General features: G+C 34.4%; 1 protein-coding gene across 6 annotated transcripts in view; it reads right to left on the bottom strand.

Moving 5' to 3' along the window:
- Positions 1–22,167, bottom strand: part of Nup98-96 (nuclear pore complex protein Nup98-96) — a 617,363-nt gene extending 595,196 nt beyond the window's left edge. For 3 of the 6 annotated variants that reach the window (XM_089589262.1, XM_089589263.1, XM_089589261.1), the window contains exon 1: positions 21,949–22,167. The gene's annotated coding sequence lies outside the window, so the exon portion shown is untranslated. Of the gene's footprint in view, positions 1–3,932; positions 4,212–21,533; positions 21,611–21,948 lie in introns of those variants that run through there. The other 3 variants (XM_089589258.1, XM_089589260.1, XM_089589259.1) reach the window with 3 other exon arrangements.
- Positions 22,168–26,884: the final 4,717 nt, after the last annotated feature.

The following is a 26,884-nucleotide window of genomic DNA, read 5'->3' as shown; positions in this document are numbered from 1 at the left end:
AATTGAGAACTAAAAAATCGGTTTTTTGCATTTTTTTTCGAAAAATTTCAAGGTTAGAGTAAAAATGGTTAATACAACAGGTGTAGATTTTTTATTATTTACAACTTTAACATTACACTTTTTTCGCAAAAAACTGATTTCAACCCCTAACAAGCCTCCCCATTCCACCCACGACAGTAGCAGTATGTTTAATTTATTTTTGCCTCTTTTAGAATATCTTATTCTACAACATTCTGGTGTCAGATTGCTGTAACGAATTTTTTTGTTGTTTGATGTTCGAACCCTATTATGACTGGCCTATTACGAAAGATAAATTTTTATTTTGAAAAAATGTGTGATCTGTGAAGAAGTACTTATTACGTTCTTAATAATTATGATACAAATGTAAAGGCCATTCGGCGGAATTTTTATGCAAAATATCTGAAAAAAAAAAAATTTATATAATTAATTAAATTCAGTCTACATAATTATTGAATATAGTAATTACAAATGCCAGAAAATAAGTGCTGTGATGAAGGCGGATCATCGAGGTATGATTGCAAACGTTGAAAAAAGAACTGAAAATCTTGTCTCAGTTAGACACAAATATTTTCTTTGTTAAATGTTAAAAAAATCTGATTCGATGTTTTCGGGGAGAAGGCTCTCAGCATTTTCACTTGTTAGCTTTTGTTCATCTCCAACAATAATGTTTTTATCAGACCCAAATTAAAGGGGTGAAAGCTAAAAACAAATTTCTTGCGACAGGCTTAGAAAAAATATGTGTTTGCTTTCATTATGTTAACTACATATTAAAATATCCGTACCCGTAGCGTCACAGTTTTTGACAAAAAATGTCAAATTAGGATCTTATACACAGGTTCATCCGAGAATGTCGTTGCGGAATTTACATTTTCGCCAACGACTTGGAAAATATTTTTACATTCCTTTTAAAAACTAGTATCTTATTGTAAATAACAATTAGAATAACATAAATTTTGAGAAAGCCTGCCGTCACGGTTTGAGAAGTATTTCAATTGAAAGTTTGAACAAAATGCTGTTGTTATATCTATATACAGTAATAAACCCCCTGAATCTGTATTTTCCAGTACTTGGATGGGTGACCGTCTGATGACCATTCAAGTCTCGCCGTTTCGCCTGTGCTCTTGATTCTCGAGGGTCGATTAACTGTTTTTCTTTTGCTTTGACATCGTGATCATAGGTGTGACCATAAGTTGGTCCAGATATTTACATGCGTATAAACATCTGGTCATGACTCAGATGCACCGATGACTGAAAAACACTATTCTTGTGTAAAAAAAGCCACATCTGAGCCTACGGGCGATGATGAACAATAAAAAAAAATCTACATTTTCAATATTTTTCTCTTGATTCTTATACTTAGCAAATAAATTTTAATTTTTTTTGTACTCGGATAATTCAACAAAAAAAGTATTGGGTTTAAAAAGTTTTTCAAAGTTCTCTTTTTTCAAATTTCTTTTACAGGCTCCACTTTTAAACCTTTTTATTTTAATAATCATAATAATAAAGTGATAAGGATGAGGTCGTTAGGTTAGACGTCAGATTCGTGTTTATGCACGTTTGTCGTGCAGACGATATGGACACTATGCTCTTAACTGCATCAGAATACCAAATTCTTGACCGTCAAAATACCGCCACTGAAACTAACGCCCACTTTAAAGGGAACACATTTCCGACGGCGAATTCAAATATACTAAAACTAATTTAGTTACAAGCTATCAAGGTGGTTCTTTCATGACTTCCAAGTCAAAGGTGCGACTGTCCAGTTAATATTTATTAATGCTTCTTAAATTTTAAACGATTGTTTGTTAATACTGTTTATTGAGGCAAATTAAATACTGATTCAAAATTTTTTAATAGATGATATATGATGTAAAAGTTTCGTAGGAATGATTATCTAAAATTCGCGCTTAACCTCAAATGATCAGCAGTGGATGTTTACATATGCTTTCAACATAGGAAACGAAAATGTATGCCTGTGTTTCTTTTAATGTCTTTTGATTAAGTCCGTGATCACATGTATTTCGAGATAGCAGTATATTTGGAATTGCATAAGCTTTATTGTGTCAGTTTTTTACTTAATTACGTTCAGTAAATAAATAACTAGGCTTCACCTTTCAGTAAACAAGTGCTTAGTTGCCATAAGAGCACATGTTTAGAATTTTATTTTCATTTATCATTTTCTTGCGTTTATATTCGTCAGCCTACTTTGAAATTTTTAGGGGTGGTGTATTGTAACTCAATAAATGATTCCTTAAGATTTCATGCCATTCATGTTTATGATCGTTTCATGAAAAAACCACCTGAATCACAATAACCCTATACCCTGTAATGTGAACTCAATCACTTTGTACTCATAACCTCCAAAAACTATTTTATCAAGGGGCCTAGATCCAGTAAGTCAGACCCGGGCCGCGAAAATCTTTTATCCAGCCCTATCTCCAGTGGAATTAATTTTTATCAAAACAAGATAAATTTTTAATACAGTATGCAATTAGGAAAAACATCTATCAACTTTTTTCAGCGATTAATTCGAACATTTTTAGCTCATAACTCAGATTGTCTCTACTATCTTTGTCAGAATCATCAATAAAATCTGTAGCGAATTCTTTAAATTGTTATAACTCAGTTACTAAGTTACTCTCTAAGTCATTTTCGTAGAACTTGAGTAATTTTAAAGCATGCTCTTCGATTTGTTCAGTAGGGGTGACCAGGGAATTACGGACACCTTTTCTTCAACAGCTAATTACAGCTTTAATTTTAAAGTACGATTAACCGAAAAAATCGATTATTAAAGAAAAGAGAATATAGTTATCACAACACAAGCAAATTTTATAAAAATAATAAAACTTTTTGTTTAAGAACGGCACAAACCAAACCTCTGAAAAATGCTAGTAGTGTCCCATAGTGAGGTACTTCTAGCAGGGGGTGGGGTACCACTAGTCTGATAAATCACGATGATTTTTTAGGGTAACTCGTAAAATGAATTATGAACAAGAAGTTTTTTTTTTATTGAGTACACATAAAATTAAAATTAAAAAATGACGAAAGCATGTATGCATGTATGCATATTACAAATATTTTAAATTACATTGAAGGTTTAACTTTGGAATTATAGTTTTGATTTTATTATTTTTTTATAGTGACGCACCATTTGTAAAATTTGCTTAACAATAAACATCTTAAAAACTTAATCACCTTGTGTATCACAATGTATCACTGTGTATCACAATGTTTACACGTCTGGATAAGGTTAGGGAATCTGTTTACGGTCAGAGCTCACCGATAATATAAAGAACTCCCGTGCTAATAGCGCCCCGCCCTAAGGTGCCAGTCATTTCTCATTCAGAGCACTTAATTATTTTTTAAATAACTTTTTTTCCATGCCTCCTAGAGCAAATTAAAAAAAACATGTTGAAGCTCAAGGTTTAATCTACAAACTAGACATCAGTATACAGTTTAAAACAGGTTCGTTTGTATCGAGTGTGTGTGATTAAAAATGCGAGAGCAGGCACTCTATGAGATAAAATTGTACATGTTTTCATTAAACTTACGCTGCATTGTTTAGTGTTTTACTTGGAGAAGAAAAAAGTTATCACATTAGGAATTGTTATGTACAAGGTTTGAATTATAAGTATTTTATCATTCGGGAGAAACTGAGGTGCTAGAGTTACCTAGTAAGCTTGTCATTCCCCGGTCTCTCCTAGTGCTTGGAATTGATATTACTAAGTTAGATTGAACTTAAATTTACTAACACTTAAGCACACAAACGTGTGAGCAGAAATTAACAATTCATGTTTAAAAATGTACTAATAGAACCATGAGAGTAGTTTGTTCTAAAGTTCGCAGTTCAGATCGTAGGCTTTCTTAATTAATCTGGACTGTATCTGTAAGTAAAGTAATTGTAAACTTACTAGCGAGTAAGTCAGCAGCCAATCGTAAGGCTGTAAAACGTTCGTGTCGAACGCGAGATAAAGTTAAGCCCCGATTCCGTTAGCCCGCCTCAGGAGCTCGCTTGCTCAAGCAGCCTACACTTTATGCTAATATACATGAGTATGTCCCTTTTATTTTCTCTTTTGTTCTTTATCTCGACTCGCCATAGGTCGGGCATGTAGAGAAAATATCAGTTTCAGTTTCTTCAAGTTTATTACTGATCCAATGGTTATGCACCAAAAAAAGGTGCGTATTTTTCCATTTGATTCCACCTGAAAAAAAAATCGATGGGATTGTATCTGCATGAAATTACTTCTATAATAGCTTAAGGAAAATCATGCGGCATAACGTATAGTTTTACTTATGGCATAACATAAGGGGTTTTAGCTGGGTGATGCTATACGTAACTCCATATGGAACAATTGGAAAAAGTAATTGAAACAAGAAAAAAATTTTGTCATCTAGAAGTAACAACGAAATACCGGAATGCGTCGGTTGCGGTAGAAAATTTGGGTTATCATACGTATGATGACTCCAAAACATAAGGATATAAGTAATATTTTAGAAATTAAAATTTTTTTTCAATTTTGAAACTTCATTTTTCGTATGTAGAAGTAAAATTAGCTGAACCCCTTTGTTTTGGAGTTATTATCGAGATAGTAATACTAATTGATAAACGAAAATAACTTATAACGGTATTTTGCAATTATTTAATTATAGACAACTAAGTTTTTTTTCCAATAAGTAATTCTATGTGTCTTACCACATGGCATCACCAAACTAAAGCCCTTTTATGCAATGTCATATGGCTTTCTTGAAGGTATTACAGAAGTAATTCCACGTAGGATTTTCCACACAATAAAATATAGTACATGAATAAAAAAAATTTTGATTCATCATTCTCCAAATCCCAAAGAGCTACAAAATTTTCACCCATGGCACTTTTATAGCTAAAGAGTTTAACTTTAAGAAAAAAAAATTGAAAAAAAAATTGTCAACAAATTAATATTGTTATTAAAAATTTAATTGTCTTCATCGATTATTAACAATTTCCCCAAAAATAAATCGATTTTTTATTATTACCATCGTATTCTGCGTCAAATTTTACGTAAAAATCATATTTTTAAAACATGGATACTTTTCAATTGTTATTGTTAAAATATTAATTTATGTAGCGCATAATGGTAAAAAAAACTGTTTTCTGAATATAAAATAATATATGTACCTAGTATCAAAAAAAAATATATGTAGAAAGTGTAGATAATTGAAAGATCTACAACTTTTATTTTTACCGTTTGTCAGTATAACCTCAAAATTTTGTATTATCATGCAAAAAAACGAGAAATCACCATTTTATCACTTATTTAATATACATTTCCATTAAAATTAAATCATGAGTGATTAGTATTTTAATCTAATCTCCTGAATGATGAAAAACTAATTTTCATTAAAGACAAAAAAAAGATGATTACCCACTAGACAAAAAAAAAATTTTTCATTCCTACTTCGTTTTTTATTGTTTCATTAATTGTCTGCTTTTAAATAAAAAATTTATTTTTTAATCTCTTTGATTTTTTCGAATTTTAAAATTTCGCAGGAAAACCTGCCTACAGTACGATCTATGATTCGAAGTGTTACCCACGCTACTCGCGTACATTTCCTGTACTACAAGTTCGATGACACTGAAGTTCGGAACGTTTCGGGAACGAGATTTAAAAATTAAATTAATCACTTTTAAACGAAGCGAACAAGTTACAGAACAACTAAGAATAGCATTAAAGACTACCAATGATATATAAAAGTCGTAAAAAGGATAATTTTTCATAATTATATCCGAACCCAAAAATATCATGCATGTGCCTATGCTAACTTCCTACTCATTCCGACTTCTGGCTTTCATAACTTGAAATCCAGAACGAAGGCTCCACTGAAAATAATGCACATTGTTTATTATAATATTAACAATGTAAAAAAATTTAAATATCCAAGAAAAACGAAGGGGCAGGAAATTTTCTTGCGATTTTCCATCATACGCGTAAATCGATAACGACTAAATTGCGACTTCTGGCTTTTGTAACTCAAAAACCAAACCAAAGACTCCACTAAAAATAATACACATGGTTTATTATTACATAAACAATGTATAAAAATTTTAATATCCAAGAAAAAACAAAAAGGTGGAAAATTTTTTAGCGATTTTCCACAATACGCGTTTATCAAAAATGGCCAAATTGCGACTTCTGTTTTTTGTAACTCAAAAACGAAATCGAAGATCCCGCTAAAAATAGTACACACTGTTTATTTTTACATTAACAATATATACAAATTTTAATATCCAAGAAAAAATGAATGAGCAGGTAAGTTTTTAGCGACTTTCCACCTTACGCGTATATGGAAAACAGGCAAAATGCGACTTCTAGGTTTTGTAACTTAATTTCAGAACCAAGGCCCTGTTGAAAATGATACACGTTGTTTATAATTATACAAAAAAGAAGTAATAATTAAGAAATCCGAGAAAAAATGAAGGGGCGGGTAAGTTTTCAGCGATTTTCCACCATACGCTTAACTCAAAAATGGCCAAATTTCGACATCTGTTTATTTGTAACTCAAAAACTAAATCTAAAGACCCGCTTAAAATGATACACATTAATTATTATTGCATAAACAATATATGAAAATTTAAGTACCTAAGAAAAAACAAAGGGGTGCGAAAGTTTTTAGCGATTTTCCACTGTACGCGTCAATAGAAAGCGGCCATTGCGACTTCTGCCTTACATAACTCGAAATCCAGATCGAAGGCCCCGCTGAAAATGATACACATTGTTCATTATTACATAAACAATGTATACAAATTTCACTATCCAAGAAAAAACGAAAGGGCAGGTAAGTTTTTAGCAATTTTCCAACTCACGTATGTATCAAAAACGGTCAAATTTCGAATTCTAGATTTTGTCACATGAAATCCAGAACGAAGGCCCCACTGAAAATGATACATATTGTTAATTATTATATGAACTATAAATAATAATTAAAAAATCCGAGAAAAAACTAAGGGGCGGGTAAGTTTTCCGTGATTTTCCACCATACCCGGATATCGAAAACGGCTAAATTGCGACTTCTGGCTTTCATAACTTAAAATCTAGATCGAAGGCCCCGCTTAAAATTATATACATTGTCTATTATTATATATATGTTAATTATATAATAATAAACAATGTATATTATTTCCAGCGGGGCCTTGGTTCTGGAATTAAGTTATAAAACCTAGAAGTCGCAATTTTTCCGTTTTTCATTTACGCGTAAGGTGGAAAATCGCTGAAAACTTACCCACCATTCGTTTTTCCCCGGATTTTAAAATTATTATTGTTTGTTTATATAATAATAAACTATGTGTATCATTTTCAGCAGGGCCTTCACTGTAGATTTCAAGTTATAAAAGCCAGAAGTCGCAATTACGCCCTTTTTTGATATACGCGTAAGGTGGAATATCGCTAAAAACTTACTCACCCATTCGTTGTTTCTTTTATATTACAATTTTTATACATTACTTTTGTAGTAGTAAACAGTGTGTATTATTTCCAGCGGAGTTTTTGTTTCGGAATTTGAGTTACAAAAGGCAGAAGTCGCAATTTGGCCGTTTTCGGTATAGGGATATGGTGGTAAATTGCTGAAAACTTACCTGCCCCTTCAATTTTTCTCAGATTTTTACACAATCATTTATTTTTTATATAATAATAAACAATGGGCTTAATTTTCAGCGGGGCCTTTGTTCTGGATTTCGAGTTATGAAAGCCAGAAGTCGACATTTGGCCCATTTTCGATATAAGCGTATGGTGGAAAATCCCCGCCTCTTCGTTTTTTCTCATATTTTTAAATTATCATTTATTGTTTATTTAATAATAAACAATGTGTATAATTTTCAGCGGGGCCTTTGTTCTGGACTTCGAGTTATGAAAGCCAGAAGTCGCAATTTAGTCGTTCTTGATGTACGCGTATGATGGAAAAGTTTATTACTCGCCCCTTCGTTTTTTCTTAGATATTAAAATTTTTATACATTGTATATGTAATAATAAATAATGTGTTTTATTTTCAGCGGGGCTTTCGTTTTGGATTTGGAGTTATGAAAGCCAGAATTTGGAATGAGTAGGAAGTTAGAATAGGCACATATTATATGATATTTTTGGGTTCAGGTATAATTGTGGAAACTTATCCTTTTTACGACTGATATATATCATTGGTAGTCTCTAATGCTGCTCTTAGTTATTCTGTAACTGATTCGCTTCGTTTAAAAGTGATTAATTTCATTTTTAAATCTCGTTCCCCAAACGTTCCGAACCTCAGTGTCATTCTTTTCTCATCAAGACTAAGAGAACAACACCCCACTTACGGTACCATGTATGCGACAGCATGGGATAGTATTTCACTTAACTGCTAGAAGGTACTGACAGAATTGCTGTAAAACTGCAGGTGTAGCAAAGATAACTAATGCGGACAACAACATATAGAGAACTCCTCTCCTGCATTGAACCAAGTCATTTAAAGATAAGGAAATTGCCATGCTTTCACCACATTCTTTAATCGGGTAACAAATCAAAAGTAATCCAGATGGAATCGAGAACACATAAATCTGGGTCACGTATATAATGTATGATAGCACGAATTTACGCTCATAGCTAAGATGCATTAGACTCACAAGTTTGACTTACACTCGTTCTGCAAAAAGACATTAGAAAGAGTCAAAAAGTTACCTGTCTGATAAAAGATCCAAATGAGTAGTTAAGTAAATCAACATGTTACAGCGAGTTTATATTACTTGGAAGCAATTTTTATATTTAATTCCTAAGCGCTGCCTCTTCGCGCAGTTGTTAATCGAAAGTTTCGCTGGTGTCGTTTCGTTAAAATTACAAGGCACAACGCTTACAAACACTCAGTATATCTGCACACCCCTTTCTGTCTGACAATTTTCAGTTAAGAAACAGATAAGTAATACACAAAGAACCAAGTTGCTTCAAGCACATGCGTTCTACTTACAACTAACCAACTGCACAAATGCCAAACACCACGCTGAAAGCACGCCACTAGAGTACACGAAAGCAAGTCACCACTTGTTAAACGATCACGCACGCACACACGCAAACTTATAGGGATCGTGTACAGTAGTGATAGAAACGTATTATATCAATTTCCAAGATGGCACAAGAGCCCAAAAAAAAGTTATAAATTTTTTTCTGATTTTTTTGTATACGCGTATTTGCGTATCGGCGGAAAACTTATCATTTTACCAGCCTGGCGGCCTTTCACGGCTTGAAAAACTAATTGGGATCGTGTATAGTAGTGATAAAAACATATATTATTAATTTCCAAGGTGGCACAAGAACCCAAAAAAAAGTTATGAATTTTTTTCCGATTTTTTCGTGTACACATATTTGCGTATCGGCGGAAAACTCATCATTTTCCAAGCCTGGCGGCCTTACAAGGCTTGGCAAACTTATTGGGATCGTTTACAGAAGTGAAAGAAACATATTTTATCAATTTTCAAGGTGGCACAAGAGCCTAAAAATAAGTTATAAATTTTTTTCCGATTTTTTCGCATACACCTATTTGCCCATCGGCGGAAAACTCACTGTTTACCAAGCCTGGCGGCCTTTCACGGCTTGGAAAACTTGAAGGTATCGTGTATAGAAGTGATAGAAACATATTTTATCAATTTCTAAGGTGGCACAAGAGCCAAAAAATAAGTTATAAATTTTTATTTTGTTTTTTTTCGTATACGCGTATGTACGTATCTACGGAAAACTCTTCGTTTTCCCAGCCTGACGACTTTTTACGGCTTTAAAAAGTCGCAGGGATTGCGAATGGGAGAATCGCAACTATATGTAGCGTTTTTCGAATGGATCAGGACAAAAAAAAAAAATTTTAGCCCCGGGGCCCCTCAGGTTTGATTCGTCCCTGCACTCAGAGAGCTATTCACAACGGAGACGAGTGATGCGCAGTACGCATACAGCGGAGTACTCGAAACCACGTAAGATGGCGTGACGCCAGCTTTTGTATCGTTGCTGCCCCCTCTCGTGTGCTGTGATATAGTCTCCCAACGCATAGAGTAGCTGTCCTACCGTATAGCAGTGGAGGCATGTTTTTTCAACGGTTCTGTCACTGCTATACGCCGTGACAAGTTATAACTGTGCAGCAAGGTGCTTTGTACTAAGTATATCGCACGTATTTCTTTTGTATTCGTTGCATTGTAATATACTTTTATATAACTGTACATTACGTTACTTTAATTCTAAAAACTGCCATATTTTCTCATAGGTAAATACTGTATTTGCTATATTCATGTATGTAAATAGTCTGGTAGGCCATAAAAAAAATTTAATAGTGACGAAAGTTACTTAATAATGACTAAATGTATACTATTAAGTATAATTATAATATAACAATGCTTTCTTTTTTTTGAGAACACGTTATTTTAGAGGATCGCCAACGTTGAGAGAGCAGATGGTTAAAATATTATACTTCGAGTACTTAGTACAAAGCACCTTGCTGCACAGTTATAACTTGTCACGGCGTATATCAGTGACAGAACCGTTGAAAAAACATGCCTCCACTGCTATACGGTAGGACAGCTACTCTATGCGTTGGGAGACTATATCACAGCACACGAGAGGGGCAGCAACGATACAAAAGCTGGCGTCACGCTATCTTACGTGGTTTCGAGTACTCTGCTGTATGCGTACTGCGCATCACTCGTCTTCGTTGTGAATAGCTCTCTGAGTGTGGTGAGGCTGCTCCGGCGTGGGGCTAGTTTCAGCTCCATGCCTATGCAGGCCTGATATTCGCTCCATGCAGCAATCTAAAACAGAGCCACTTGCATGGGTAAAAACGGCAGTTGGCGGTACTTACTCATAAGAATAACATAGCCTTGTATGGGCCATGACGCTGCAAATATTTTTTTTAGGCATTAAAGGATCTCTTTATAACTAAGTTGAGTATTTTTAGTGTTGTTAACAAGTTTCGAGCAAACAGTAATTTTTTCACTGCTTCATGCAGAAAAAAAATTTTTTCCATAAGATGTACATGTGCTTTAATAAGTATGAAAAATTTTTTCCGTTAAGGGTGTAGTGTCACAAAATTAAAAAATTTAGGAACACATTGAAAAAATTTGTTTAAGCTAACAATTAAATGTATAATATCATACTTAAATTTTAAATACCCTCGCTTCACCGTTTTTGAGAAATAAATTACCTATCTAACACGGACTCTTATCGGAAAAACAACGCATATCAACGTAGCACATCCACTCGCGAACCCCATGATAAGAACTTATAGGAAATTTGTAGCTAATTTGTAGTAAATTTGTAGTGCGAGAATTGATTTTGTAGGGCCTAAATAACGCCCCAAACGCTCGGATGTGCCAACTCGATATCAAGCTACCACATCTTACCGCGATGCGGGGCATTCAGGGGGATGGAAAAAACGATATATTTTGTAGCTAATTTGTAGCTTTCAGATGCATATCACAGATCTAGTCTAGAAAGCACCCTTGCGATAATAGGGGGTGTCACTGAACTCTGAGATCGGCCAAATTTTGCCAGTGCAGTATCGAGCGATCTAGATCGGTCTATAATTAGTAGCTAATTTGTAGTAAATTTGTAGTGCGAGAATTGATTTTGTAGGGCCTAAATAACGCCCCATACGCTCGGATGTGCCAACTCGATATCAAGCTACCACATCTTACCGCGATGCGGAGCATTCAGGGGGATGGAAAAAACGATATATTTTGTAGCTAATTTGTAGCTTTCAGATGTATATCACAGATCTAGTCTAGAAAGCACCCTTGCGATAATAGGGGGTGTCACTGAACTCTGAGATCGGCCAAATTTTGCCAGTGCAGTATCGAGCGATCTAGATCGGTAGCTGATTTGTAGTGAATTCGTTTAGCAAGAGTTAATTCAAATCAAGTTGGCTTGAAAATACTAGTTTTTTCATTTACATTCGTATAAGTGTATCTTTACTAACGACTAGAACAAACAATAAATTTGCAGGTGAACAGATTGGACTATGCACATATTGTTTTAAAATGTGTACTTAAAAAAAAAAAAATTAGTTGATTTACACAGAATAGAGCTCAAAGGTTACTACTTAAGACGTTTACTGCGTCCTGAGTAAGAAAAATAGAGTTCGCACCTGGTGCACATCAAATCGGGGAAACCACAAGGGGTGAGTGGTGTTTAATTCTATGGGAGCCAATTTAACACGCCATGCTTTTGTATACCTATCTGTATTTTATTTAGCATATTTAAGCTACTACTTTAGAGCCCTCCAAGAGTACTTCCTTGTTGTTAAGAAAGCTGATCAGGAGCGGCCAGTAGAAGTGCATTCTATCTCTCTCTAGCCAAGTCCTGATTGGTCTAGCTAACGGAACAGTAGTTTAATAAGAAAGCGATTTGTATACAGTTAGATTAGCACAGTAAATTTTTTTCTAATTATATAAATAAACAAATACTTAAATTTAAAATTCAGAACAAAATTGGATCTCTAATTACAAACTTATGAATAAAGGACAAGGGTACTCTCTAAATATCATCCAGTGAAATTCCACCGAAATGGGGTAGTGAAAATCATTCCACTAGAGTTCAGTGAAATTTCACTGATTCAAGTAGTGAAATATTCACTATTTCAATTCAGTAGAACTTTCACCGATGACTTACTGAATGAACAGTGTAAATTTTCACTGAATCAACAGTGAGAAATCCATGAATCTTTTCCTAAAAATAATATTGAAAATTCAATAGTAATTACACACAATATTTAAAAAAAATGTATTTCAGAATACTATATTCGAATATGAATGAATAATAATTTATATTGTATAACATATTGTTGAATAATTGAAACATAGTAATCAATACAAATTTACTTACAAATATGATTTATAATAGAAAAGTACTTCTAAAAAGTTTTGGCACACCAGGTAATTGAGCCCCCAACTTGCGGCACTCTAGTCAGATGTCTCACCACTTTGGCCATAAGACTAGGGTCTCAAAAATACAAAAAACGTATACTTACCGTGCCAGAACGAATTTAAATACAAGGTCTGATGAATCCAATCAATTAAGACCACATAACTTTTTAAAATGATTTTTGTGGTTAAATTCATCTACTGTTAATATACACATGTCTCCTGTAATACATGTTATCCTGCAAGCCTCGTGTAAACTTATAAGTTTAAACTCACTGCTTAAATCAGTAACGTTTCCACTAGTTTTTCAGTGGGATGAATAAGGCCTTAAAAGATCAGTGGATTTTTCACTAATTCTTCAGTGAAATTTTTTCAACTGGATCAAATAGTGAAATTTCCACTGGATGATATTTACAGAGTAAGCTAATGAATTTATATAACTATTTAACTTGTTTGATCGTTTACTTATCTATAAAGTGCAGTTTCTAATATTAGTAATTTTTGATTCAGCGATCCCCGGATCAGGCCAGCGTGTACATGAAATTTTTTTTTTCTCAATAATGAATTAGGATCATTTGCGGATTATTAAAGGTATTTTAAATTGCAATTTAAATGCAACATTTATATTCGTAATGAAATTTTCGACTTTTTTAATAGTTCAATATTTTATACATACTTTATGATTATATTACTATACTTTAAAGTTTTATTTATTCACACGGCAATGAAACAGATGTGCTTTAATTGGCTGGAAATTTGTATAAGGAAGGGTGGTGAGGATGACCAAGAAAAACATAATGATACGAGACGATGTATCAAACAACGATCAGTAAATTAGCTTAAAAAATATTCAGTATCAGTTGCTGTATGTGAATATCTGAACAAGTATTACCGAATTACTTTATGATATAAAAGATTAACTATGATATATAGCAATAAAGAGGATTTAACCCAATAAAAAAAAAACTTATCTATATGTACAATTTACATAGATATACTTTTACGCGGATGTAGAGTCATGAAACAAAATTGATTTCGATCCATATGGATTTTTTTTATTGGGAACATTGCTTTTTATGCAAGATGATGTTAAAAACTACAGATTCATCGCGTCACAAATATTTTAATTGTTGGGTAGTTAAGAGATTTATTCGAGAACTTTGAATGAAGCGCTCACGGCATTTTAGTAGTATTGAAATGTATATATATATATATATATATATATGCGCCAGTAATTGTCCTGAGCAGTTTTAAGTTGTCTTCTTAAATAAAACTAAAGGCAAAAACAAAGGCCTTAAAACAGAAAGAGAGAAAATAGCGCGACATGGCAGAAAAAGTATGAACAATTTTTTTTTAATTTGCTCGAATACTTAGATTCGGATTGTACACTAAGTCTCTTTTTTGTTTTAAGGCCTTCAATTACAGTTTTCTTTATTCCAAAATTCGATTTACTTTTGACAGCGCACAAACCTCAATATCAGGAAATTTCTTTCTGGCAGGTTTCTTAACACGAAAGTAATGAGGAAAATAGTAGAAATCAAGGCTTTCCGTAAAAAAATTTTATATAATAGTCGATTATACAATGTCGATGCTCCAGATGAAGACTATGCCGTTTCGTCGTCCCAGGCAAAGACTATGCTCTTTTTCGTAGTCTAGACGAAAACTATGCTCTTTTTGGTCCTAGACGGACGAATACTATGCCTTTTTCTCGAGCCCTGACGGAAACTAAGCCCGTTTTTCTAGTTTATACGAAAACTATACCCTTTTTTTGGTCCTAGACGAAAACTATGCCTTTTTTTTCGAATCCAGGCGACAACTATGCCATTTTCTTGTGTTCTGACGAAATATGTGGTCTTTTTTTTAGCTTGGACGATAATTATATTTTTTTTTCTTGGTATGAATTATTTTTTCTGTTCCAAAACGATTACTCAAATATTTTGCGATAAACTAAAGTATTCTAATTACAAACCTAAATGCAAGGTGAGCTTAGCTACTAACAGCTATTTTATTATGGTAACTCTTCGTAAATCATGCTAGTATTCGTTCGAACTCCGAAAAAAAGGCGTAGTCTTCGTCCAAACTATAGAGTAAAATGCATAGTTTTTGTCTGAGCCTAGTAAAAAGGCATCGTCTTCGTCCAGGCTTCGAAGCAGGGCACAATCTTCATCTGGGGCGTCGGTATCTTACTAATATATAAAGCAGAAGCGCTAAAACCGTTGTAATCGCTAACCGCGAAAACTACTGAACTGATTTTGTTGAAATTTTGCACACTGATTCATGATACTTCCTAGATGGTTTTAGTATAGTTTTTATCTTAACAAATTTAATAAAATTAGCATGAAATGAGCTCAAAGTTTTGCAAAAATATGCCAGCTTTTCACTTTAGTTCAGTAAAATCTGCTAGGTGGCGTCGACATAAAATCGAAGCTACCTGCAACATAATTAAATAAGTGTGGTTATAATACGCTGGAGCGTCTCCATAGTGTTGTAGTCGAGCTTTGGCAACTCAACGAACTGTATTAAGAATGCTGATAATAGTCTTGCAGCTGGGTATCCCGGTTACGGGCGACACTCTTCTCTAAGGGGGAAGGGACTTAAGTGTCCATTCACCCTGAATCTCGACAAGTGCGATCAAAAAAAAAAATTAATTCCAACCGATGCCGTCTCTGCCACAATACCAGGTGATATATCTATCCAGAGCACAATCTGCTCCAACTCATCAGAGTTGTGAGGGAGTTCCACCATCCCACTTGGTGCAGTTAGAGAATTTGTGGCTACAAATGTAAGCAAGGGAAGAAAACAGCTCTGAGCTCTGAGGGGCATGGGCAGCCACAACGGCTACCTTCTTGGTCGTCGCGTCCCCAATGCGCTTACCCACATGTTCCCGTCTAACGATGAGCGGTTGGTTATCCGGGGAACGACCCGAGACGAGATATTCTTTGGTCAGCAGCGTATCTCCCTCTATCACAGTCTCCGTATATCGAGACTCCTAGGGTAAGAATCAAGCAACCGTAGCCAGCTCTTCATCATCAGGAATAATAATAAAGAATAGCCTGGAAGTTTCACCACTGGCGCTTTTTAGGGCCATTGTAAGTATTTACGTTTCCTACTTAACCATCAATTTCATCGGTTCTTTTTAGCATCCACCTAAGTGTAAACTACCTTGCCAACAAATACATTTTTATTACCATTTCTGGAAGCGATTCGTCGACTAAAAGACTATATTAACTAAAGACCGGCACTATTAAACCAAGTCAGCCATTCACTAGCAGACGTCACCTGCGGAGTTGTTCTTCGCAAGGCTGGAAAACCCGGTGACCGACAACCCTATATTACCCTCTCGACTCTAAGAATTCAACCAGGAATCACTGATCCTCTCCAAAGTCTGCGTTGGGCAAACCTATAACAACTATGAAGGAAAAAAAACTTGAGCCAACAAGATATATAGCCTCGACTGGACAAGTATCACTAACCAATCTCCCCATCTAAGATCACCAAAACAACTGAATCTGCAAATAAAAAGGTGCTTTAGACACCAACGTCTTCGACATTATACCGGGAGACGTTGGGAAAGAGCACTACAACTAGCCCCAAAGCATCGGACTTAGTAATTTTTCTCCCGATCAGTCTGGGTTTTCAACAGCAGGCCAGAGAAGATCACCCTGAGGTATCCAGGCAGTCACAATTGCTGTTAACTGCAGTCAAAAAAGAGTTAACTTAAGAAGCTCACCGGTCTTTTTTAGGGCCATCGGACGTCGCACTACCTTGCCAACAAATATATTAGAACTTATCAAAGTTGACAGAAAACAGCCTTTAAGGGTCACACAAATTTTAAGCATGCCAAAAGTCGCAAGAGGGTGAATCGGAAGAAAAACTTCAAGTGTATCTAATAAATACAATTTTACTTAGGCGTCAAGAAACTGACGCAGAAAATTTATTGAGATAACAGCAGCGTCGAAATTAACAACTAAAGAGTCCATTACGTGAAAGATCAGCTTTTCATTGTACCCTCACAGCAATCTCTGAAATCTTTAAAGATCCTACTTCAGATTTTTAAATAAGTAGAAAATGTTTTTGTGTTTTTGTGGCAATAAAACTGTAGGGTTTAAGGTCCAGGACTTTGTTGCTCTGGTAATAAAGTTGTGAGATATGAGAAAAAAAATTTTTTTTTAATATAAATTTTTTGGGGATTTAAAATCTTAACAGCTTTAAAAAATAGCCGTTTTCGTGAATTACACGGGAGAAACTGTAAATCAACGGCTTTTTATGGCCACTGATTATTTTATGGCATAAAGAACGCACGGTACTTTATGGCATAATAATTTTTTTGAATTTTTACACCTCATTATTTAACCAAATAAACTATATGGATTCCGAAAAAATATGTTTTTAATAAGAAGATTTTTGTTCTTAGATGTATCAGGAATATGTGTAAAATTTCTAACTGAAAATGTTTCACATTACATGTCAACACACTACGGTGTTTTATTTAGTAAGTCTCGGGCGAAGCCGAGACGGGGGGCTGCTAGTATATTATATGTAAGAGATAATATCTATATTGTATAGACAATAGATAATAATGGACTGTGATTCAGCAAAACTCATTTTTTTTTTAAAGTTATACTTTTTTAAATTTTTTTTTCAATTTTTTTTTAGAGTATTATTAAAAAAAAAAACAAATAACGGTTTCTCGAATTTTTTTGGTTTTTCTTTGAATATCTTCTGACAAACTGACTCTAACGCCTCGGTCAAAGAAAGTGCTAATTCAAAATTACCTGGAAAGAAGCGCTCACTAAAAATTTACTCTAAAAAAGAGCTAACTTAAAATTGCCTGAAAGAAAATGCTAACTAAAAATAGGGTTAGGGAAGGCACTCAGAGAGATTTATTCCGTAATAAAGATTGAAAAGGCACAGAGTTTGAATCATCTTATCAATTTTGCAGTTCTTGAAATGGCCCTTAAAAGCTATTATCTTTAGAATTTAGTGAGCTTTCACACGATCACTTATGACTATTATTTCTTACATGTTTTTTGTACAAAATATATATTGCTCTTCAACCCAAGAATAAAAAATAACTTTCTTTAAGTCAATTTTTTTGTTAATGCTTTCTTTGTCCAAGGTGCCGATTTGATCCAAAACAATTATACCCGCTTCCTACTATTTTCTTATTATTACGTAAGGAAACATGGCAGGAAGAATTGTCTCAGGGGAACACTACACAACATATACTACACGGTGTAATTCATTGAAGATATTTACATTCAATGAAAATTAAAGTATTGAATTAATACAGAAATAATAACAGTAATTGACAAAACTAGTATTATTCATATAATACATGTTTGTTTAAGGAGACTTTATCGTCTTTGATGTATTCAACCAAGAAGAGGAGAACCATGCAGTTACACTAGACCAACTGTATAAATGTATAAAAAACCCCTTAAATGGAAAAGAAGAAATTTTTCTTGTTGGGGTTGTCGGTTTTAAAGAAATTGGAGGATTAAGACGCCGTAGTAATGATAACTGTACGACAAATCATTATGTGTCATACATTTACCGTCGTGGAAATACCTCTTGGATGGAGGTAGATGATTTAAAAAAATCGTCGAGTTTTCGAGCGCGTAATTACAAAGTTGTGCCACGGCTGTTACTATATGTAAAAAAAATATAGTTTTTCTATTTTCTTATTTATTTACTGTATTTTATTCAATTTACTTTTAACTGTCGTTAGTTATTATAACTCTTTCAGTTTACACTTACATCAGTAAATATATAATTTCAAAGTATAAATTCTGTTACATGCACAGTGTATCCAAATTTTATGAGTACCTGCTTCGCATACAGATGTATCTATACACTAATACGTAAAAAATCTCGAAATTAAAGATCTCAAACACTCGACGTCTAGAAATAATATACAATAGAACACTGGCGACATTTGGCCGATCTCAAAGTTCAGTGACACCCCCTATTATCGCAAGGGTGCTTTCTAGACTAGATCTGTGATATACATTTGAAAGCTACAAATTAGCTACAAAATATATCGTTTTTTCCATCCCCCTGAATGCCCCGCATCGCGGTAAGATGTGGTAGCTTGATATCGAGTTGGCACATCCGAGTGTATGGGGCGTTATTTAGGCCCTACAAAATCAATTCTCACACTACAAATTTACTACAAATTAGCTACAAATTCCCTATAAGTTCTTATCATGGGGTTCGCGAGTAAATGTGCTACGTTGATATACGTGGAAAAACAGTATTTTACAGATTGCGATTTAAAAAAATTTCAGACTTTGCTGAAATTGAAATATAGTGTAAAATAGTATGTTTTAAACATCATATTTTAAGAACAGCACCCGTAGCTTCACCATTGTTTGGTTATAACAAATTAAAAGTGTGTATTTGAAGATCCGTGAAGATATTGCAACGGAGATTGTACCACCAACTCAATGTTGACGTACAATATAACCTCCGAACGTATCTATACTTATATTATAGATATACAGAGGATTCTCGCCTCATGCGACGTTGCCACATTTATTTTCACTTGCCTGTTTTGGAGCACGTAATGTATTTCAGAACACGCATTGACTATACATTGTGACACTACCCCCTTAATGGCGCTAGTTCAAAAATTAGGGCGCGATTAGATGCCCGAGACCAGCCATTGGCATTATGCCTTTACCACGTGACCTCAGTATATATGACTAATGTAGAGGGAAAATAACTCAGGTCTTATGGGAGGAATCTTGTTTTTATTTTTTTTCGCACTTAAAAAGATATTGAGCTTAAAAATGTTGTTAATTCTATGTTACTGACATAATGAGAATTACGTAGTTATTTTTTTCCTTTGATGAATTCGTTCATGAAGGTTGAAACAGCGTTTTGAACGTATACGGAGTGCCGTTTAACCCTACTTTGAGCTGTTTGTTTATCTCTGAGCATCAGCAGCAGTAGCGCAGCAGCAGCAACAGCTGAAACAAACAGCTCAAAGTAGAGTTAAACGGCACTCCGTATACGTTCAAAACGCTGTTTCAACCTTCATGAACGAATTCATCAAAGGAAAAAAATAACTACGTAACTCTCATTATGTCAGTAACATGGAATTAACAACCTTTTTAAGCTCAATATCTTTTTAAGTGCGAAAAAAAATAAAAACAAGATTCCTCCCATAAGACCTGTGTTATTTCCCCTCTACATTAGTCATATATATACTGAGGTCACGTGGTAGAGGCATAATCCCAATATCCAGACTAGCAGATGAAGCCTTGGCGGGTGATTCAGTTTAAAGTGATAAAGAGTATTCTTGATCAATTCCTCCTTACACAGTGAGGCGTGCATTTTTTTAAAAATAATTATAACAACGGAATTAGGACAAGGGAATTTTATTGATGATATTTCAAGTGAATTGTAACACTTGAAATCTCTTTTGACTCTAGTAAACGAAATAACTCAATTTACAAGCAGACTGAGTATTAATCGATTAGTATAACTTTCTTTGCTTTAATATTTTATTGAAAACCCAACATGTAGATGCGTTTAAAAATTTTATGTTTATCTAATAGTATTCTGCTGGACAAAAAAAATTTTAACATTTCTGCGTATTATATGGTTATAAATGCAATTTTACGTGATTCTTCCACAAGGTTACGTATTCAATTGAGACGTTTCCAACATAAACGTTCAAAAAACCTACAAATAATTTGATTTTTAATTATTTATTCTCTGTACGCATTATCATTCTGTTTGCATTATATTTTATTGACAATATGTTAATCATTTAATTTACATAATTAAACAAACATTCATTATTGAAAACAATTTCTTATTAAGTCTAGCCATTCTTTCAGGTGTTTGAACAAAATGCTGTTGGTATATCTATATACAGCAGACGGAAAATAAAAGAGTGCACAGAAATCCAATTTTCAAGTATCATTTTTTTCTTTTCTCACCTATTAATAATCTTCTGCGGAACGATATGGAATAGCTCGCGTAATTCATTAAGAATAACGATAAAAACACTGACTTTTAATTTAAATTAACTTTTGAGGCTGACTGTACCGCTTTAGCCCCCTTCAGTGACAGGTAAGAGTGAAACGATAGAAATATGATCAGCCTAAAAAGTTGTTTACATTTACAAGAAGTATATCTACTCTCATTTACTATCTGCAACAGAAATATACTTGGATACCAAAGTACTCACTGAACACGGGTTTTATGCTAATTTATATACTTAATCACCCTCCCAATAACAAAAGTGTTTGATTTTAAATAACTTTCAGCAACAAGTTAAGTACCAAGTAAGCCTGCAATTTTATCCCCCTGAATGTTTGAGTATAACAAAATTGTCGTACCACAATATGAAAGTATAGCTAACACATGCATGTTCATCCTGTATAACCGGGACTCTATAAATTATCAAATTTAAGCTATAAATTTCTATTTCCTTTAAAGTGTCGCATTTGCAAATCAATGAGCTATGTAGATCTAAAATCATTTTCTCTCTCTTATTTAGGGACACTACAGTTTGAGTCAGTGTGAATAAAATTCAAGAAAATCAAGACTTAAGTTTGCTTCTATAAATCAGGTAGGGATGTGAAATATGGACAAAACTAACTCTTACCCTGAGAGAACTACTGTGTAACGGATGTAGACTACATTGTCGATCAAAATACACACATAAGAATTACATTATTTTCCATTGCTATCAAAAAAAAAAAATTACTTAGCTTTTCGGTAGGGCAACAATTGGTTCACTAAATACTTTAGTTGAAAAATCTCGTTTGGCAACATGTCTCTGACTAAGAATCTGTTCAAATAGAACAAAAAATTGCTAATAAGAAGCTTGGATGAATTTTTCGATTACAACGAATCAAAATTATAGAAAGTAACTTCTGTAAAAAGAAGCGTAGTTGATCAAGCTAGGACCAACACTTTACGTAAAATTAAAATTGTAATACTCCTAATCCATAGAAAAGTTAATTTTATTAATACTTTTTTTCACTGATAAACAGTTACGCATAAGATTTTATACTTACTTCAGTGCGACATTGAATACGTTGCAAGCACCTTAACTTAGCTAAAGAGCAAAATTATATTTATAAAGTAATATTAAACTACGATCGAAAAATGTTGCTTCACAACTCCAAACTAAAGTCTCACGGTACTCGAGCAATAAACCTAAGGTCTTTGTACTGTAATGAAACTAAATAATACAACATCAAGACTTTTTCACTTTAGACATATCAAGGGATGGCCCGCTGTCCGTTGTAAAGTTGTGAGTTGTGAGCAAAAAACTGAATCATAAAAACACAACGCGCTTATTCCATAGAGATATTAGAAATAGAGTAGGCAAGCAACAGTTTCTTCGGTAAGGGAAGCGTTGGAGCTATTCACATAGACATTTTTTGCTTATTTTATTGTGAACGTTCATATTGAAAAAGGGGTTCCACTGTTCCACAAAACTCAAAGTGAGTGAACAGACTGAACAGACGTATACCTCTTTTTCCATCAGGCAACAAAGCCTATGGTCGCAACTATGTTGACTGACAGGGGCCGTACCATATAACTATTTTTCTGTTCATCGGCCTATGTTATAACATAGACTGATGTACAGAAAAATAGTTACATGGTACGGCCCCAGAGAACACAGCATAGGTCTGCTCAGTCTGTTCACTCAATTTGAGTTTAGCGGAACAGTGGAACCCCCTTTTCAATATGAACGTTCACATTGAATTAAGCAAAAAATGTCTATGTAAACAGCTCCGTTAACACGACAAAAGAGATGCAACATCAAGCTACCTTTTTATCTGTGCTCGCTATGTTGATTGTCTATGCCTACATATACGTAAAACATCTATAACACGTGGGTCCTTGTCCTTGCTCAAATTGCTTCCAAATCTACATGGAGATTTCCTTACGAATGAGCGTGAAAAAAAAATTATTGGTAGTTTTTAATTCACCGACATAACATTATGATTAAAACGTTATTTTTGGTAAAAAAAAATTTTTTTTTTGATACATTATTGTTTATTATAAAAACGCATTACTCTTTATAATACAAAAATGTATGGATTTACTCTTTGCACGGAGAAATTCAAATAAGTTCTAAATAAGTTCGAGTTAATGTTGTCACCTACTGAACACCAAAAATTTCCTTTTGTAAACCACTTTTGTACGTAATGCATGTGACGTAATTGTTAATCTTGAACGCGATCACGCTTATTGAAGATTAAAATTAGACCCTATAATATATTTATCCACATTTCAATCTACATAGAAATGTACACAAGAACGACGCTATACTTTTTTTATAAACTTTTGCTTCTGCAAGCAGGACTTGAGTATAATGGGCATGTTAATTTATCTCCATCTACTAAGTAGGTACTTGCGACAGTTAGGTCAATTAGTATACAGGGTGTAATCCGCAATCGCTGCCAGCAGTTGCATATGTAAGACGTGACAACGTTGCGTAGTTGGGGGCGCTACTGTCAATTTACTGGTAATGTGATCCGCAATCCCGCCAGCAGTAAAGCAGACAACGTCTACTTGCTCTGTTTCGTGACATCTTCTAATTGTAAGCAAAGCATATTGTGCTAGATGTAAAGAAACACGCAGACCAAAAAAAATAGTTTTAAGTGCCAAAAATAAAAATGAAAATAACATCTTTACTGCTAGCGGGATTGCGCGGGATTACAGCAAAAATGTCACGAAAAAGAGAAAGTATAGACCGACGTTGTCTGCTTTACTGCTAGAGAGATTGCGCATCACATCACCAGTAACTCGACAGTAGCGCCCTCAACCACGCAACGTTGTCACGTCTTGCGTATGTAACTGCTGTCGGTGATTGCGGATTACCCCCACAGGTGTACTGAAAAATATCTTCCGATTCCGACAAACAGAGCAGAACGCGTCAACGCTGCAGCGTTTCTCACGTTCCTGCACCATGTGTCCATGCTTTTTAGAATTAGAAGTTTTAAAAGTTTTAAAACTTTTAAAAGTTCTGTTTTGTTTGCTACAATCTATAAAGCTGTAGCGATAAGTCATAGGGTCCATAGAGTATAGAGGTAATGCGTGTTGTGCTCTCCTACTGTAACTAGTGTACGAACCCTTATTCTTTTTTGTCAATCAGTTGATGGCATCTCAGAAGCGATATAATAACTTGGCGGGAAATTCAAATGGACTATGTGGGGCATGACGCAGAAACCCAGATAACACTTTTAGGCATAATAAATTAATAAAATAAACTTAAGCTATTCAACCAAATGACCCGGGGTGACTACTAGCAAATATTTCAAATAATAAATTGTTAAATTTAATAACAAAAGCGCCTTTCACTTAATGACCCGGGGCGCTTACTGGCGAATGAATTTAATAATTAATTGCTAAATTTAATAACAAAAGCGCCTTTCACACAATGACCCAATGCGCTTACTGGCAAATGTATTGAATAATTAACTGTTAAATTTATTAACAGAAGCGCCTTTCTTCTAATGACTTGGGGCGCTTACTGGCAAACGTATTGAATAATTCATTTTTTAATTTATTAACAAAAGCACCTTTCACCCAATGACCCGGGGCGCTTACTGGCAAATGTATTAAATAATTAACTGTTAAATTTATTAACAGAAGCGCCTTTCTTCTAATGACTTGGGGCGCTTACTGGCAAACGTATTGAATAATTCATTTTTTAATTTATTAACAAAAGCACCTTTCACCCAATGACCCGGGGCGCTTACTGGCAAATGTATTAAATAATTAATTGTTAAATTTATTAACAAAAGCACCTTTTACCCAATGACCCGGGGCGCTTACTGGCAAATGTATTAAAGAATTAATTGCTCAAATTAATAACAAAAGCGCCTTTCACCCAATGACCCAGGGCACTTACTGGCAAATGTATTAAATAATTAATTGCTAAATTTAATAACAAAAGCAGCTTTCACCCAATGATCTGGGGCGCTTACTGGCAAATGTATTAAATGATAAATTGTAAAACACAAGTGCTTATTACCTGATGACCTCAGGCGCTTACTGTCGACTTTAATGATTAATATATTAAAAAATTTATACAATTGTATTATTGATTAACAATTTATTATTTAATAAATTTTCCAGTAAGCACCCCGGACCCCGGGTCATCGGGTGATAGGAGCCTGTGTTATTAAATTTCACAAATTTCTATTTAATATATTTGACAGTAAGCATCCCGGGTCATTGGGTAAAAGGCGCTTATGTTAATAAATTTAACAATTAATTATTTAATACATTTGCCAGTAAGCGCCCCGGGTCATTGAGTGAAAGGTGCTTTTGTTAATAAATTTAAAAATGAAATATTCAATACGTTTGCCAGTAAGCGCCCCAAGTCATTAGAAGAAAGGCGCTTCTGTCAATAAATTTAACAGTTAATTATTTAATACATTTGCCAGTAAGCGCCCCGGGTCATTGGGTGAAAGGCGCTTTTGTTATCAAATTTAGCAATTAATTATTCAATACATTTGCCAGTAAGCACATAGGGTCATTGTGTAAAAGGCGCTTTAGTTATTAAATTTAGCAATTAATTATTAAATTCATTCGCCAGTAAGCGCCCCGGGTCATTAAGTGAAAGGCGCTTTTGTTATTAAATTTAACAATTTATTATTTGAAATATTTGCTAGTAGTCACCCCGGGTCATTGGGTTGAATAGCTTGAGTTTATTTTATTAATTTATTATGCCTAAAAGTGTTATCTGGGTTTCTGCGTCATGCCCCACATAGTCCATTTGAATTTCCCGCCAAGTTATTATATCGCTTCTGAGATGCCATCAACTGATTAACGAAAAAGAATAAGGGTTCGTACACTAGTTAGAGTAGGAAAGCTCAAAACGCATTACCTCTATACTCTATAGACCCTATTTCTTATAGCTACAGCTGTATAGATTGTAGCAAACAAAACAGAACTTTGTAAAGTTTTAAAACTTTAAAAAATTCTAATTCTAGAAAGCGACTTTCATTAAAAACCCTGCCGCAGTCCAAAAGTTGCCCCATTGATGACTACTATGACTAGTTGCCGAAGCATGAAATTATGTCGCCAAACTCCAGGGTCCAGAGGCTTTTCAAAGTCACCCAATTAGTGACAAGTGGCACTGGGTCTTAAGGTGATAGATGCTCGTGTTATTTTCTTATAATTATTGATCCAACAGGTCAGCCAGTAAGTGCCCCGGGTTATTGGGTGATAGGCGCTTGTGTTATTTATCAATGATTATTTATCCAACAGGTCAGCCAGTAAGTGCACCGGGTTATTGTGTAAAGGGCGCTTGTGTTTTTTATCAATAATTATTCATTTAACAAAGTGGCCAGTAAGTGTCCCGGGTCCTTAGGAGATAGGCGCTTGTGTTATTTATTAATAATTACTCATTTTACAGAGTGGCCAGTAAGCGTCACGGGTCATGAGGTGATAGGTGCTTTTGTAAATTTAATAATTATTTATTTAACAGCGTGTCTAGTAAGCGCCTCGTGTCATTGAGTGATAAGCGCTTGTGTTATTTCAATAATTATATATATAACAGAGTGGCCAATAAGCCCCCCGGGTCATTGGGTGATGGGCGCTTGTGTTATTAGTAATTATTTATTTAATAGAGTAGCTAGTAAGCACAATGGGTCATCAGGTGATGGATGCTTGTGTTATTGGCCCTTATTTAAAGCTTGCGCGTCACCTGCGGTACTATTTTTTTCTTTGATCCAGGGATTTTCCATGTCAGATAGGGTTGGTCCTAGAGAATTCCCAATTCTGGCCAGAAATATATCCTAACACTGGCAGCAATGGGATATAGTTCTGGCCAGATTTAAGAATTCTCTAGGACCCAACATCTCAGACGTGGGAAATCACTAAATCAAAAAAAAAATAGTACCAAAGTGACTCGCGAGAATCAAATAAGCTCCAATACAATAAGAATCTATCACCCAGTGACCCAGGGCGCTTACTGTTCACTCTGTT

Source organism: Copidosoma floridanum, unplaced genomic scaffold (assembly GCF_036245765.1).
Source record: "Copidosoma floridanum isolate Cflo_tuat_1 unplaced genomic scaffold, Cflo_Japanese_pri ptg000008l, whole genome shotgun sequence".
Classification (NCBI taxonomy): domain Eukaryota; kingdom Metazoa; phylum Arthropoda; class Insecta; order Hymenoptera; family Encyrtidae; genus Copidosoma; species Copidosoma floridanum.
Note: the sequence above shows the minus strand (reverse complement) of the source record. Positions and strands in the feature narration are given on the sequence as shown.